Here is a 13,405-nt window from a genome sequence, read left to right on the forward strand (position 1 = left end):
AGGTCGCCCCCTGGAGTGGCGCCGCCATGGCGCCCAATATATATCCCTGCCGGCCCGCCCGCTCCTCAGTTCCTTCTTACCGCCGTGTCGGTCGTTGGAACTGTGGAGCGCGGCATAGCTGTCCTCCACGTCCCTAGCTCTCCTCGTTATCTATCGTTTATCTCTAGCACTATTGTCGTTGTTAATTGGATTGTTAAGTGTAGATAGTAGTAGTTAAGTATAAGTAAGTTGTAAATAGTTCTTCGCCGGGGGCTTAGCCCTTCCCGGCACCCGGCACCGGGCTCATGCCTGGTTCGCCGGGCTTCAAGCAGTGTGCGGCCTGCAAGAAGCCCATGCCTACCAGCAATCCCCACGACGCGTGCCTGAAGTGCCTGGGGGAATCGCACAGATCAGACAAGTGCCGCATCTGCAAGGCTTTTAAGCCAAGGACAAAGAAGGAGAGGGATCAAAGACTCCGGACTCTCCTTATGGAGGCGGCACTTGACCCGGCGGCTTCGCAGGCCGTGATCTCAGCGCCGGCACCGGATCGCACCGGCACCGAGAAGACTCCCCGGCACCGACCTTCTCCGGCACCGGGGACAGAGCCAAGGCCGTCGAAGTCTGCTACTCCGGCCAGGCAGACCCGACTGGAGCGCCCGGCCTCAACATCGGCCGCGGCGCCACCGGCACCGTCGACTCCGGGCCCGGCGGGTCCGTCGAGTCCGGTGCCGCCAAGCTCCCCCATGAGATCTGGGGTTGAGATAGTGGTCCCATCCACACCGGAGACCTTCGCCTCGGCTCGGGACCTCATAGCCCTGACTGAGCCCACTCAGCTGCCACCCCCGGTACCTCCCTCCGGTGCGGGTCATGTCCAGAGGCAAGCCCATGATGTCGGCACCGTCTCGGGACTCACGTTCGCGATCCAGGTCCCGACGCCACGGTCGCTCCAGATCCCGCCGCCGCTCGCAGTCCCGGCACCGCTCCCCTCAGCGGTACCGGTCGCACTCGTGGCGCCGGTCGACATCAAGACGATCGCGGTCGGACTCCAGCCGCCGATACCGGCACCGCGATTCCAGGAGCCGGTCCCGACGTTACTCGCCGCACCGGTCGACCTCCCGGCACCGAGCTGGTGGCAGGTCCCGGTCCCGGTCGACCTCCCGGCACCGAGCTGGTGGCAGGTCCCGATCCCGGCACCGAAGCGGCGCCCGGTACCGGTCCAGATCCCGGCACCGTGACAGAACCCGGTCCCGGTCCCGATCCCGGCACCGATATGACTCCCGGCACCGGTCCCCGGCACCGAGAAGATCGTCCGTGCCGACCCGCGCAGACCCTTACCAACCAGGGTCAGCCCCGCCATGGCCCTCTAGACAGCCGTCCGTATCTTCCCACACGGACAGCGGGTATGCGCTGGGCACCGACCGGCAGGCGGCACTGTTCAGCGATCCGCCACAGCAAGACCAAGGCCCGCAGCAATGGGGATTCTGGACACCCTGGGCATACCATCAGGCCCAGGGCCCCCAACAGCTCCCTGCTAGGCCGGCGACTGCAGAGCGCAGGGCGCCTGAAGCCTCGTTGTCTCGCCCCCCTCCCTCCCCGGATGGGGAGGAAGGGTCCAAGCAACAAGACTCCGCTTTGGCTCCTGAGGCAGAGGCGAGGGCCGAAGGAGACCCGCCGTTAGACACTCTCTTGCCGGGGGTCTCCTCATCCTCCTCCCCGGATGAAGCGGTGGCTGGTACCTCCTCCAACAGCCCCCCCCCCCGCTGGATCTCAGGGCGCACCAAGACCTCCTCAGGCGAGTAGCTCAAAATCTGAGTCTGCAAGCCGAGGAGGTCTCGGAGATAGAGGATCCAATTGTCACCATCCTCTCAGCAGATGCTCCCACCAGGGTCGCCCTACCCTTCATACGAACCATCCAGGCCAACGCCAACACCATCTGGCAGTCTCCGGCCTCCATCCCTCCTACTGCGAAGGGCGTCGAGAGGAAGTACATGGCTCCTTCTAAGGGCTACGAGTACCTCCATGTGCACCCGACTCCGTGTTCCCTGGTGGTCCAATCAGTGAACGATAAGGAGCGTCATGGCCAGGAGGCTCCAGCCCCCAAATCCAGAGAGGCCAGGCGGATGGACCTCCTCGGCCGTAAGGTGTACTCGGCTGGGGCGCTGCAGCTCAGGGTCTCCAACCAGCAAGCCCTGCTGAGCAGATACGTCTTCAACTCCTGGGTGGCAGCAGACAAATTCAAGGAGCTGCTGCCACAAGACGCTCGCCAAGAGTTTGCAGCCATCTTGGATGAAGGCAAGAAGGTCGCACGCACGTCCTTGCAAGCCTCTTTGGATGCTGCAGACTCAGCTGCCCGTACCCTCGCGTCGGGAGTAACGATGCGTCGCATCTCCTGGCTGCAGGTTTCTGGCCTTCCGCCGGAGCTCCAGCATACCATACAGGACCTTCCTTTCGAAGGCCAGGGCTTGTTCTCTGAAAAGACAGACCCCAGACTCAAGAGTCTGAAAGATAACCGAGTCATTATGCGGTCCCTCGGGATGCACACACCCGTGACGCAACGCAGACCCTTCCGGCCACAGCAACAACAACAGCGCAGGCCGTATTCCCAGTTCCGCCAGCGGCAGGACCTTAACAGGCGCCGCGGCAGGAATGGAAGGCGCAGGCATTCGGGGAACCAAGGGGGGCAGAACCAAGGCTCCTCTAAGCCCCCGCCTGGACCTAAGCCTTCATTTTGAAGGTGCGCCCGAGGGCGCAGTAACAGTTTCCCCAATGGATCCTTCTCCCCCGTTTTCCAACCGCCTTTCGTTTTTCCTTCCGGCGTGGTCCCAAATAACATCGGACCGCTGGGTCTTAAGCACGGTGCAGACAGGATACCGCCTGCAGTTTGTTTCTTTTCCTCCTTCCCACCCCCCTTCCTCGTCCCTCTTCAGGGACCCCTCTCACGAGCAATTCCTTTGACAGGAGGTGCAGACGCTCCTCGGCAAAGGAGCTATAGAGGCGGTGCCGGAGAACGAGAAAGGCAAGGGGTTTTATTCCCGCTACTTTCTGATCCCCAAGGCCAAGGGGGGCCTCAGGCCTATCCTCGACCTGCGAGAGCTCAACAAGTACCTGGTGAAGTTGAAGTTCCGCATGGTATCCCTGGGGACCATTATCCCATCCCTGGATCCGGGAGACTGGTACGCCGCCCTCGACATGCAGGACGCGTATTTTCACATTGCCATTTGGCCACGCCACAGACGTTTCCTTCACTTCGTGGTGGGCCCTCTTCATTATCAATTTGCAGTCCTCCCATTTGGCCTATCCACGGCCCCGAGGGTGTTTACAAAATGCATGGCAGTTGTTGTGGCGCATCTTCGGCGCAATCGTATCCACGTGTTTCCTTATCTGGACGATTGGTTGATTCGGGGCACGTCGGAACAACAAGTCTGCAGCCATGTCCGCGTGATCACCAGCATGTTCGCCACTCTGGGCCTCTTGGTAAACACGGACAAGTCCACCCTGATTCCCACACAGAGGGTGGAATTCATCGGGGCCGTCCTGGACGCCACTGTGGGCAGGGCCTTGCTGCCATTGCAGCGGTTCCAGGCCTTGTCGGCGATCGTTCAACGACTGCGGACAGCCCCCTTGACGTCAGTGCGGACATGTCTAACCCTGTTAGGCCACATGGCGGCTTGCACCTTTGTGACCGGTTACGCTCGGCTCCGCATGAGGCCCCTCCAGTTGTGGCTCATCAATCATTACAGGCCGACAAGACAGCCGCTAGATATGTTAATCACAATCCCCCAGAGGGTATTAGATTCTCTCGGCTGGTGGCTAGACCAGTCCGTGTTATGTGCGGGTCTCCCTTTCCACCCACCTCAGCCCTCGGTGTCCCTAACAACGGATGCCTCAGATCTGGGCTGTGGGGCCCACCTAGGGACCCTGAGGACGCAGGGCCTGTGGTCCCAGGAGGAGGTGGGGCTACACATCAACATGCGGGAGTTGAGAGCGGTCCGCCGTGCTTGTCAAACGTTCTGTCATCAGCTTCAGGGTCGCTGTGTCGCGGTGTTCACCGACAACACGACGACCATGTATTATATCAACAAGCAGGGCGGCACCAGATCCTCCTCCCTGTGCCACGAGGTGATACGACTCTGGGACTTTTGTGTAGCCCACTCCATTCACCTCATGGCTTCCTTCCTCCCCGGAGTACGGAACACGCTGGCGGATCGATTGAGCAGCTCCTTCCTGTCGCACGAGTGGTCCCTTCGCCCGGACGTCGCCCTCTCCATCTTCCGGAGGTGGGGTTATCCCCAGGTGGACCTATTCGCGTCCAAGGGGAACAGGAAGTGCCAAGCGTTCTGCTCCTTTCAGGGCAGGGAGCCCGGGTCGATAGCAGATGCCTTCCTCATTCAGTGGTCGACCCACCTGTACTATGCGTTTCCCCCATTCCCTCTGGTCCACAGGGTCCTTCTGAAGGTGCGCAGGGACAGGGCTCACGTGATCATGGTAGCCCCGGCATGGCCCAGACAGCACTGGTACCCCATGCTGCTGGACCTGACCATAGCCGACCCAGTTCCCCTGCCCCTTCATCCGGACCTGATTACCCAGGAGCACGGGACCCTCTGTCACCCGGACCTGCAGTCGCTGCACCTAGCGGCGTGGCTCCTGCGTGGCTGACTGGCTCTGAGCTGCGCTGCTCCACGCCGGTGAGGGAGGTGCTCTTGGGCAGCAGGAAGCCGTCCACGAGAGCGACATATTCGGCCAAATGGAAGCGCTTCTCCTGTTGGTGCGTGGAGAGAAATCTCCGCCCTATGGAAGTTTCGGTAGCCGACATCTTAGACTACGTTTGGTCCCTCAAAGGGCAAGGTCTGGCCATATCGTCGTTGCGAGTCCACCTAGCAGCTATCTCCACCTTTCACCCGGGTGCGGATGGTCGCTCTGTTTTTTCTCACCCAACGGTGTCTAGATTCCTTAAGGGGCTGGAACGTTTATACCCTAACGTCCGTCCCCATGCTCCAACCTGGGATCTTAACCTGGTGTTGTCCCGGCTCATGGGACCCCCCTTTGAGCCGTTAGCTACTTGCTCCCTGCTATACCTCTCTTGGAAGACGGCCTTTCTAGTAGCTATCACCTCAGCTAGACGGGTGTCGGAACTCCGGGCTCTTGTGGTAGACCCCCCATATACGGTCTTCCACAAAGACAAGGTGCAGCTGAGACCACACCCTGCCTTTCTCCCCAAGGTGGTCTCAGCCTTCCACGTCAACCAAGAGATATTCCTCCCGGTTTTTTTCCCGAAACCTCACTCCTCAGGCAGGGAGCAGCAGCTCCACTCGCTGGATGTCCGTAGGGCTCTCGCGTTCTACGTGGAGAGGACCAAGCCCTTCCGCAAATCCCCCCAGCTTTTCGTGGCGGTAGCGGACCGCATGAAAGGGCTTCCTATCTCCTCCCAGAGGTTATCCTCTTGGGTAACGTCCTGCATCAGGACCTGTTATGACTTGGCCCATGTCCCTACGGGCCGTGTGACTGCGCATTCTACCAGGGCGCAGGCGTCGTCGCTGGCTTTCCTCGCCCGTGTGCCCATCCAGGAAATCTGTCGGGCAGCGACCTGGTCATCGGTCCACACCTTTGCTTCCCACTACGCCCTGGTCCAGCAGTCAAGAGAGGATGCGGCCTTCGGATCTGCAGTGCTCCATGCCGCGACTTCTCACTCCGACCCCACCGCCTAGGTATGGCTTGGGATTCACCTAACTGGAATGGATGTGAGCAATCACTCGAAGAAGAAAAGACGGTTACTCACCTTTGTAACTGTTGTTCTTCGAGATGTGTTGCTCACATCCATTCCACACCCGCCCTCCTTCCCCACTGTCGGAGTAGCCGGCAAGAAGGAACTGAGGAGCGGGCGGGCCGGCAGGGATATATATTGGGCGCCATGGCGGCGCCACTCCAGGCGCGCACACCTAACTGGAATGGATGTGAGCAACACATCTCGAAGAACAACAATTACAAGGTGAGTAACCGTCTTTTCCTTTCAGCTTAGCTGCTGTCTCTTGGAAAGGGGCTTAAGCTATAATACTGGAATAAGAGTGTCCATGTGGGGTTTTTACCAGTATAACCCAACCTGTGTAACTCTATTTGTACAACTGGTGAAACTCTCCTGTGTAGACAAAGGCTCTGGCTGCTGACTCCCACTCAAGATCAGTAGGAGTTAGGCACCAACTAACTTCTTAAGGCCCCTTTGGAATCCTAGCTCCTGGCGCAAATCCCAGGAGGGTGTAAATTATCGCAGGCCTATTGACTTCAATGGAAGGATGATAATTTATGCCAGGTGAGGATCTGTTCCTGTGTTCTTAAGGAAATGACCACATCTTCAGGAGCTGAGGGACTCTGTGGCTGTTCCTGGAATGCAGATAGGGTGGACTTCACCCCGGTGCAGAAGGACAGCACTAGGCACACAACAAACAGCAATTTCACATATAACATTGTTGCACATCACCTCTGTTTAATTATAAGAAAATGGGATTAGCTCCCGGGGTGCAAACATCTCGAGAGCAAGTTCTAAAGTTTGTTTTTTGCAGGTTCCAGTCAGATGTTTTGAAGCAAAGACAGATGCATGCAGATTCCAAGGTGTTGCACAGCAAAACTTTTGAGGGAAAATGATTAAAAATTATCCCAGGGTTCCTAAATCTCTGAGTGTAATAGGGAAAGATTTACATTTTAAGTGAACAAAAAGAATCCCTAATTAAAATGACTGTAACTCCAGTATTGCATGTAATAGCAAGAGAAAACTTTCTGATTATGTGTGTTGTCTTTATTTGTAATTGAAAGGTTTTAGAAGGAGAAATTAATCAGGGTTTTTATCTTGTGCTTGGCAATACTCAAAACTTAAAGCTGATAGAGGATGCTCTGGAGAACATCTTACCCACCGTTCAATTAAAAATGACCTTTAAGGTCCCAGCCTCTTGACTGGTTGCTAGATTTCCAAACCACGATATTCCCTTGACATTAAAGCAGAGTGTGAGACTGATTTCCAGACCTTGTGCAAATAATGTCTTCCAACAATCTGAATTAAAAATGCTGAAGAAATGATGTCTTGTATTTACCTATCTCATAGAGCTGGAAGGGACCCTCAAGGGTCATTGGGTCTAGCCCCTTGCCTTCACTAGCAGGACCAAGTACTGATTTTACCCCAGATCCCTAAATGGCTCCTCAAGGATTGAGCTCACAACCCTGCGTTTAGCTGGCCAATGCACAAACCACTGAGCTATCCCTACCCCCCCATTTTAATAGAGCCTTTCCTCTGAGGGCTTTCCACATCCTAATGAATGTTGCTGGACGGTACCTTAGCATTATGGCAGGGATCACCCGATGACACTCTTAGACTTAATCTTACACGTTTTTAATTTGTGTGCAAGCATGCACCGTCTGAAGAAATGAGTGTTGTCCTATAGAATCCTTGAGGAGCTCTGGCAAACAGCAGGAGAGTTCATGCTCTGTATTAATTTCTCTAATCAGAGTCAATTCTTGAGGCTTAGTTGCCTCCTGGGAAGGGGGCATTGGTGTTTGGGCATGTGTGCTATGTATGGCCACCTCTGTTCAGGGACTGGTATATGTACTGGAAATTAACAAACTACACCAAGAAATGACCCCGACTCCATAACACTAATTTTCCCCTTTATGGGAACCCCACCTACAAGGTCCCAACATCCATTTCCACTTAGAAGAGTGACAACAGTATTCATATACCCATTTGACCATTGAGAGGAAACTGAGTCACGGAGAGTTGCATCTCAAGAAGTGGGTTTTTTACCCATGAAAGCTTATACCCAAATAAATCTGTTAGTCTTTAAGGTGCCACCGGCTCCTCATTGTTTTTGTGGATACAGATTAATGTGATACTTGAGTCACAGAAAGTAACCCTCTGCTGTCTTCCATTTACCTTTAGTTTAAAAGCTCATTCCCTGATGTAAACCTCTGATCCTGAATTAGATCCGTGTCAACAGGCCTGTCTCACTGTGCAGAGCCCCCAGGGGTTACATGGTCTGTGGTAAATTGGGAGCCGTGTTACACTCCATCTTTAAAAACATGTCACCTTTCACTGATCCTGCTGGGGAGTTAGTTTCTTCTGTAATTTTGTACAGCCCCAAGCACAGTGTTGGTACTGAAATGATAATCAATCTTAGGAATCTTTTCCATGTATCTATTTATACTAGACATGGGAATAGTAAATCCAAAGTGATTTAAAGCTATAGCGTAATATTGAATTTTATATGTGCATGAAAAGGAACTCAAGAATTTCAAAAGCTCTCTTCCTCAATCCACCTCCTATTGAAACTGTTATAGATCTAACACTGAGTTCATACTGTATCCCGTAGTGTAACTTTAGTAAACAGAAGCTGCATTTGATCATGCTCCTTATCAGTAAGCTTGGGTGCATTTTACAAGTCATATAATATCCATCAAGTAGCTAATTAAATTAATTAAAGATTTTTGTTGAGAGTTTCAAGTGATCTCCAGAACATTCCCAAAGTCATTACTTATACTTTATCTCCATCTATTTGTGTAACTTGGTTAAACTTCGGGGCACTGAAGAACAAACTACAATCAAATACCCTTTCCGCACTGCTAAATACATTCTAGTAAGAGCTGTACAGCTCAGCTTTACGGTTAAGTGAAGGTGAGAGGAGATTTCTCATGCCCAGGATTGTTTTCTGTGTTTATATTCAGATGGGGGTGGAATGTATTTGTACTGTGGGTGCCCTGTTATAAAATAGGTTGTTACAATAAGAACAGGAGTATTTGTGGCATCTTAGAGACTAACAAATTTATTTGAGCATAAGCTTTCGTGGGCTACAGAACACTTCTTTAGATGCATAGAATGGAACGTATATTGAGGAGATATATACACATACAGAGAGCATGAAAAGGTGGGAGTTGTCTTACAAACTCTGTGAGGCCAATTAAGTAAGAGAAAAAAACTTTTGAAGTGATAATCAAGAAAGCCCAGTACAGACAGTTTGATAAGAAGTGTGAGAATACTTACAAGGGGAGATAGAGTCAATGTTTGTAATGGCTCAGCCATTCCCAGTCCCTAGTCAAACCTAAGTTGATTGTATCTAGTTTGCAAATCAATTCCAGCTCAGCAGTTTCTCGCTGGAGTCTGTTTTTGAAGCTTTTCTGTTGCAAAATTGCCACCCGCAGGTCTGTCATTGAATGACCAGACAGGTTAAAGTGTTCTCCTACTGGTTTTTGAGTGTTATGATTTCTGATGTCAGATTTGTGTCCATTAATTCTTTTGCATAAAGACTGTCCGGTTTGGCCAATGTACATCTACCAAAGTGATATGTGCCAGCAATGGCTCTCTGTATGTATTAATACCTTGCGGGGGTGGAAACAGCCATGCATATCTCTCTATCAGGGTTATAGAGGGCGAATAATTTATGAGTTTACCCTGTATAAGCTTTATACAGAGTAAAATAGATTTATTTGGGGTTTGGATCCCGTTGGGAGTTGGGCATCTTGAGTGTTAAAGTCAGGAACACTTCTGTAAGCGACTTTCAGTTAAGTCTGCAGCTTTGGGGCAAATAATTCAGACCCTGGGTCTGTGTTGGAGCAGACGGGCATATCTGGCTCAGCAAGACAGGGTCCTGGGGTCCCGAGTTGACAGGGAAAGCAGGGGCAGAAGTAGTCTTGGCACATCAGTTGGCAGTTCCCAAGGGGTTTTCTGTGATCCAACCTGTCACAAGTATCTCATGATTTGTGTGTATTAGAGCTCTCACAACACTTTTTGAATGAGCAGCGGTCTTAGCTCCAAGTGCCATGGCTAAATTCAGCCTAGATTTTGTAATATTTTGGGAAGTCAGCCAGTGGCGCTATTACTGATGATGCTACAAGTTCTATTTATCTAAATGTATAAGCAGTGAGCTCTTGGAGAAATGCTTATTGTTAGCTGTGGTGCACTCAGAAACTGAGCATAAGTCATCCATAAAGTATGTGCTTCCCTAGTGCTTCTGACAGCAGCAAGCTGTCAATGCTGAACCAGCATAAAAGAGCTGTCCAGGATTGCTACGTTTGCTGGAGTTTAGCTGTGCAGAAGGGGTTAACACAAAGTTCTTTGTCTTTTCTGCTTATAATGCTTTTCAGGACTCAACTCTTCATACAGAGAGAGAGGATCTTAATTCTCAAGTCTGCTTTCTCTGCACTTGGTTGTTTAGCATGATGAGATGTTTGATTCTGCTCACAGCACAGCACATTCCCAAAGGGCCAACCCTGCCTCCCTGTTTGTCCTAATTAACCCATCCAGTGTTCCCCTGTGCTGCATGCCAGCAGAGGCAGAGCTGTAGCTGTCTGTTCAGAGATAACGGGTTAGGCCCTGTCTCTGCTAAGCATTGTGTAGAGTCTGTCAGCACTGTCACTGACAGCTTTGTGCATATTTTATTTAAAATCCTGACCTTCGCCCTAGGGGTGAATTCTGCATTCAAGACACACTGGACCAAGCTGAGCAGTGCCCATTAGTGTTAATGGCATGGGAGCAGCCCTGTGTGTTGAGCTCAGAATATACCCCGTGGTATTGATGGTTTTGGTAACAGCCTTCCTGTAATAATGGAATAAGAGCCAGGCTGTGTGACATTTGCAGAGGCACACTAGACCAAGTAAATGACAGAAACTAGGTTCCAGATCAGAGGTAGGCAACCTATGCCACGCATGCCAAAGGCGGCACACAAGCTGATTTTCAGTGGCACTCACACTGCCTGGGTCCTGGCCACCAGTCCAGGCGGCTCTGCATTTTAATTTAATTTTAAATGAAGCTTCTTAAACATTTAAAAAACCTTATTTACTTTACATACAACAATAGTTTAGTGATATATTATAGACTCACAGAAAGAAACCTTCCCAAAACCTTAAAATGAATTACTGGCACGCAAAACCTTAAATCAGAGTGAAGAAATGAAGACTCAGCACAGCACTTCTGAAAGGTTGCCGACCCCTGTTTCAGGTTGTCAGCCCTGACAAACAACATCCATTACCCATCTACAGAGCAGCTGCCGCAAAGGCAGGCCAAGTTTCCACCACACCAGCCCAACAATAGAACTCAGCCCTGATCTTGTGTTGCTGCCTCTCTGGGGAAGAGAGAGGGTATTTCAGTCTCCCTGGCCTGTTCATCTGCTTGGGCTGACAACAATGGAGGTCCAGTAAGAACCAACTCTGATGTGATTGACATCTCCCCACAAGCAGCTGGACTGTGCACCAGTTCCTTTCACAAAGGCCACCAAACAGCCCTCACCAATGACTTTTCCGCCTGGGCTGGATACAACCCAATGACCTCAGACCCAGTTCAGCAACATATTTAACCATGTGCCTAATTTTAAGCTGATCTGTTGTCCCATTGAACTGAGGCCATACAGGCAAAAGACTCCGTTTCCCATTACTGCCCCTTCCCCTCACAACCACGTGCTCTTTGTCAAGCTGCGGGGCTGTGTGTGACTTAGGGGGGATGCTGACTTCATGTTCCAAGAGCAGAGGTGGCCCTGGGCTGTAACTTGGTATAAAAAACCAACCGTATTGGACTGTTATATCTGTATATTCAATGGCTACTGTGTGTGGCTGGCTCCATGGAACACTAAGGGTTAATTCCAGCTGGCGTTCTCCCTGGGTATCCAGGAATCAAGCAGTGACTCGAATTCTGTTTCCTGGTGATCATATGGACAGTAAGGTGAATCCACTGCTGTGAGGGTCTCTAATTCCCTCTGGAGAAACACACAAACCAGTTTGAGCAGGTTCAGAATATCCTTGGGCGGGAGGTTTGGGACAATGGAACTTTGAAATGGATCTAAGGCAGCCTGTGGCCTGAGGACACACTATCTAACTCAGGAGTCTCAGATTATGCCAGAGAGACAGTGTTAGCAGCCTTCTCTCTACCAGCCCCAACGCTGAGAACGTGCCTGGGGCAAGTGGAACCCACTTAAACCAGTGAGAAATGCTAAGTTCAGTAAAGACAATATGTGTTTAGAGTTTTGTTATTTTAATCCTTTTCTTGCTGCATGTGATGTTCCTATGGGCAAATAAATAACACTTATTTTTGAAGGCGCTGTCCTGAGTCACGCCAGCTCCGTGCTGGTCGCAAGCTCCCAAAGAGGCCTCCAGAGCAGAGGTTAACCCCAGCTGGATCTGCTGAAGGTAACACACGTGGCAAACAGGGGCTGCTGTAACATGGTGGTCCAGTCTCCGGTGGAGTGAAGCACAGATTCCACTGTGGGAGGAGTGCCAGCGTAGGGCTGTCACTTGGAAGGGTGCCCACAGGGAGAATTAGGCTGTGTCTACACAGTAATGGGAGATGTAATTTGCAGCTCGTATAGATATGCCTGGGCTATAGCTAGCTAGCTTACTAAGAATAGCAGCAAGGATGTTACTGTGCAGGCTGCAGTGTGGGCTGTACAAGCTCACCTGGCCCCCCCAGGTGTGTACTCACATTGCTAGCCCACATCGCTCTGTTCTCACTGATGTTTTTAGCAAGCTGGCTAAATTAAAGCTAGGGTGGGGTTATCTATATGGGCTGCGAATTATATCTGTGGCTGCAGTGTAGAAACGCCTGAGATAGGGTGAGCGTATGTCCCATTTGGGCTGGGAGAGTTACCTTTTTCAGCTCTGTTCTGGCCATCTTGCTTTTTCATGAAAATTGGGCATTTGTCCCTGATTTGTGCAGACAGCGCTGCCTTCAGACCTGTCCCCCCAGGCACTACCCCCTCTCCCTGTGGCTACAAGGCAGAGCAGAGAGCAGAGGCTGCTGCTAGGGGTCAGCTCTGAGGCAGGCACAGCATTGGAGAAAAGCTACCTTCAAATCTGTTTCCCCAGGCAGCAGCCCCGGCTCTCCAGCCACAAGGCAGAGCAGAGAGCAGCAGCTGCTACTGCGGGGTCAGTTCTGAAGCCAACGCTGCCCACCAGTAACATGATCAGAGAAATTTGCTGCTGGCAGGCAGTGCTGCTTTCAAACCTGCCCCCCAGGGCAGCAGCCATGGACACTCTCTGGCTGGACACTACAGGCAGTTCTTATGTCTGGGTCAACCTGGGACAGCTGTCCACTGCTTGCATCACAGGCTAGTGAGGAGTTTGCTTAAAGGATTGTGCCTCAGAGATGTGTAATCCCTCGCCAAGCAGAGTGGTGTCCGGGTAAAGGGAGTGTGCTGCACACATTGGAACGGCGCTCTCCTCCCTGAATTCACTGACTGCAGCAAGATGCACAAAGAGTAGGGTGACAGAGCGCAGAGTTGTGGCTGCTGCCAGGGGAGGGGGTCATTTGCCGCTGGCAGACAGCGCTGCTTTCAGAGCTGATCCCCTGGGCAGCAGCCTCACTTGCCGGCTGCACGGCAGAGCAGAGACATAAGGGTGACATGGTATTGCCACCCTCACTTCTGCGTTGCCTCCGAGCCTGAGCCTTTCTGACTGTGAGGCT

The sequence above is a fragment of the Gopherus flavomarginatus genome, chromosome 8 (genome assembly GCF_025201925.1).
Source record: "Gopherus flavomarginatus isolate rGopFla2 chromosome 8, rGopFla2.mat.asm, whole genome shotgun sequence".
In the NCBI taxonomy this organism is placed as follows: domain Eukaryota; kingdom Metazoa; phylum Chordata; order Testudines; family Testudinidae; genus Gopherus; species Gopherus flavomarginatus.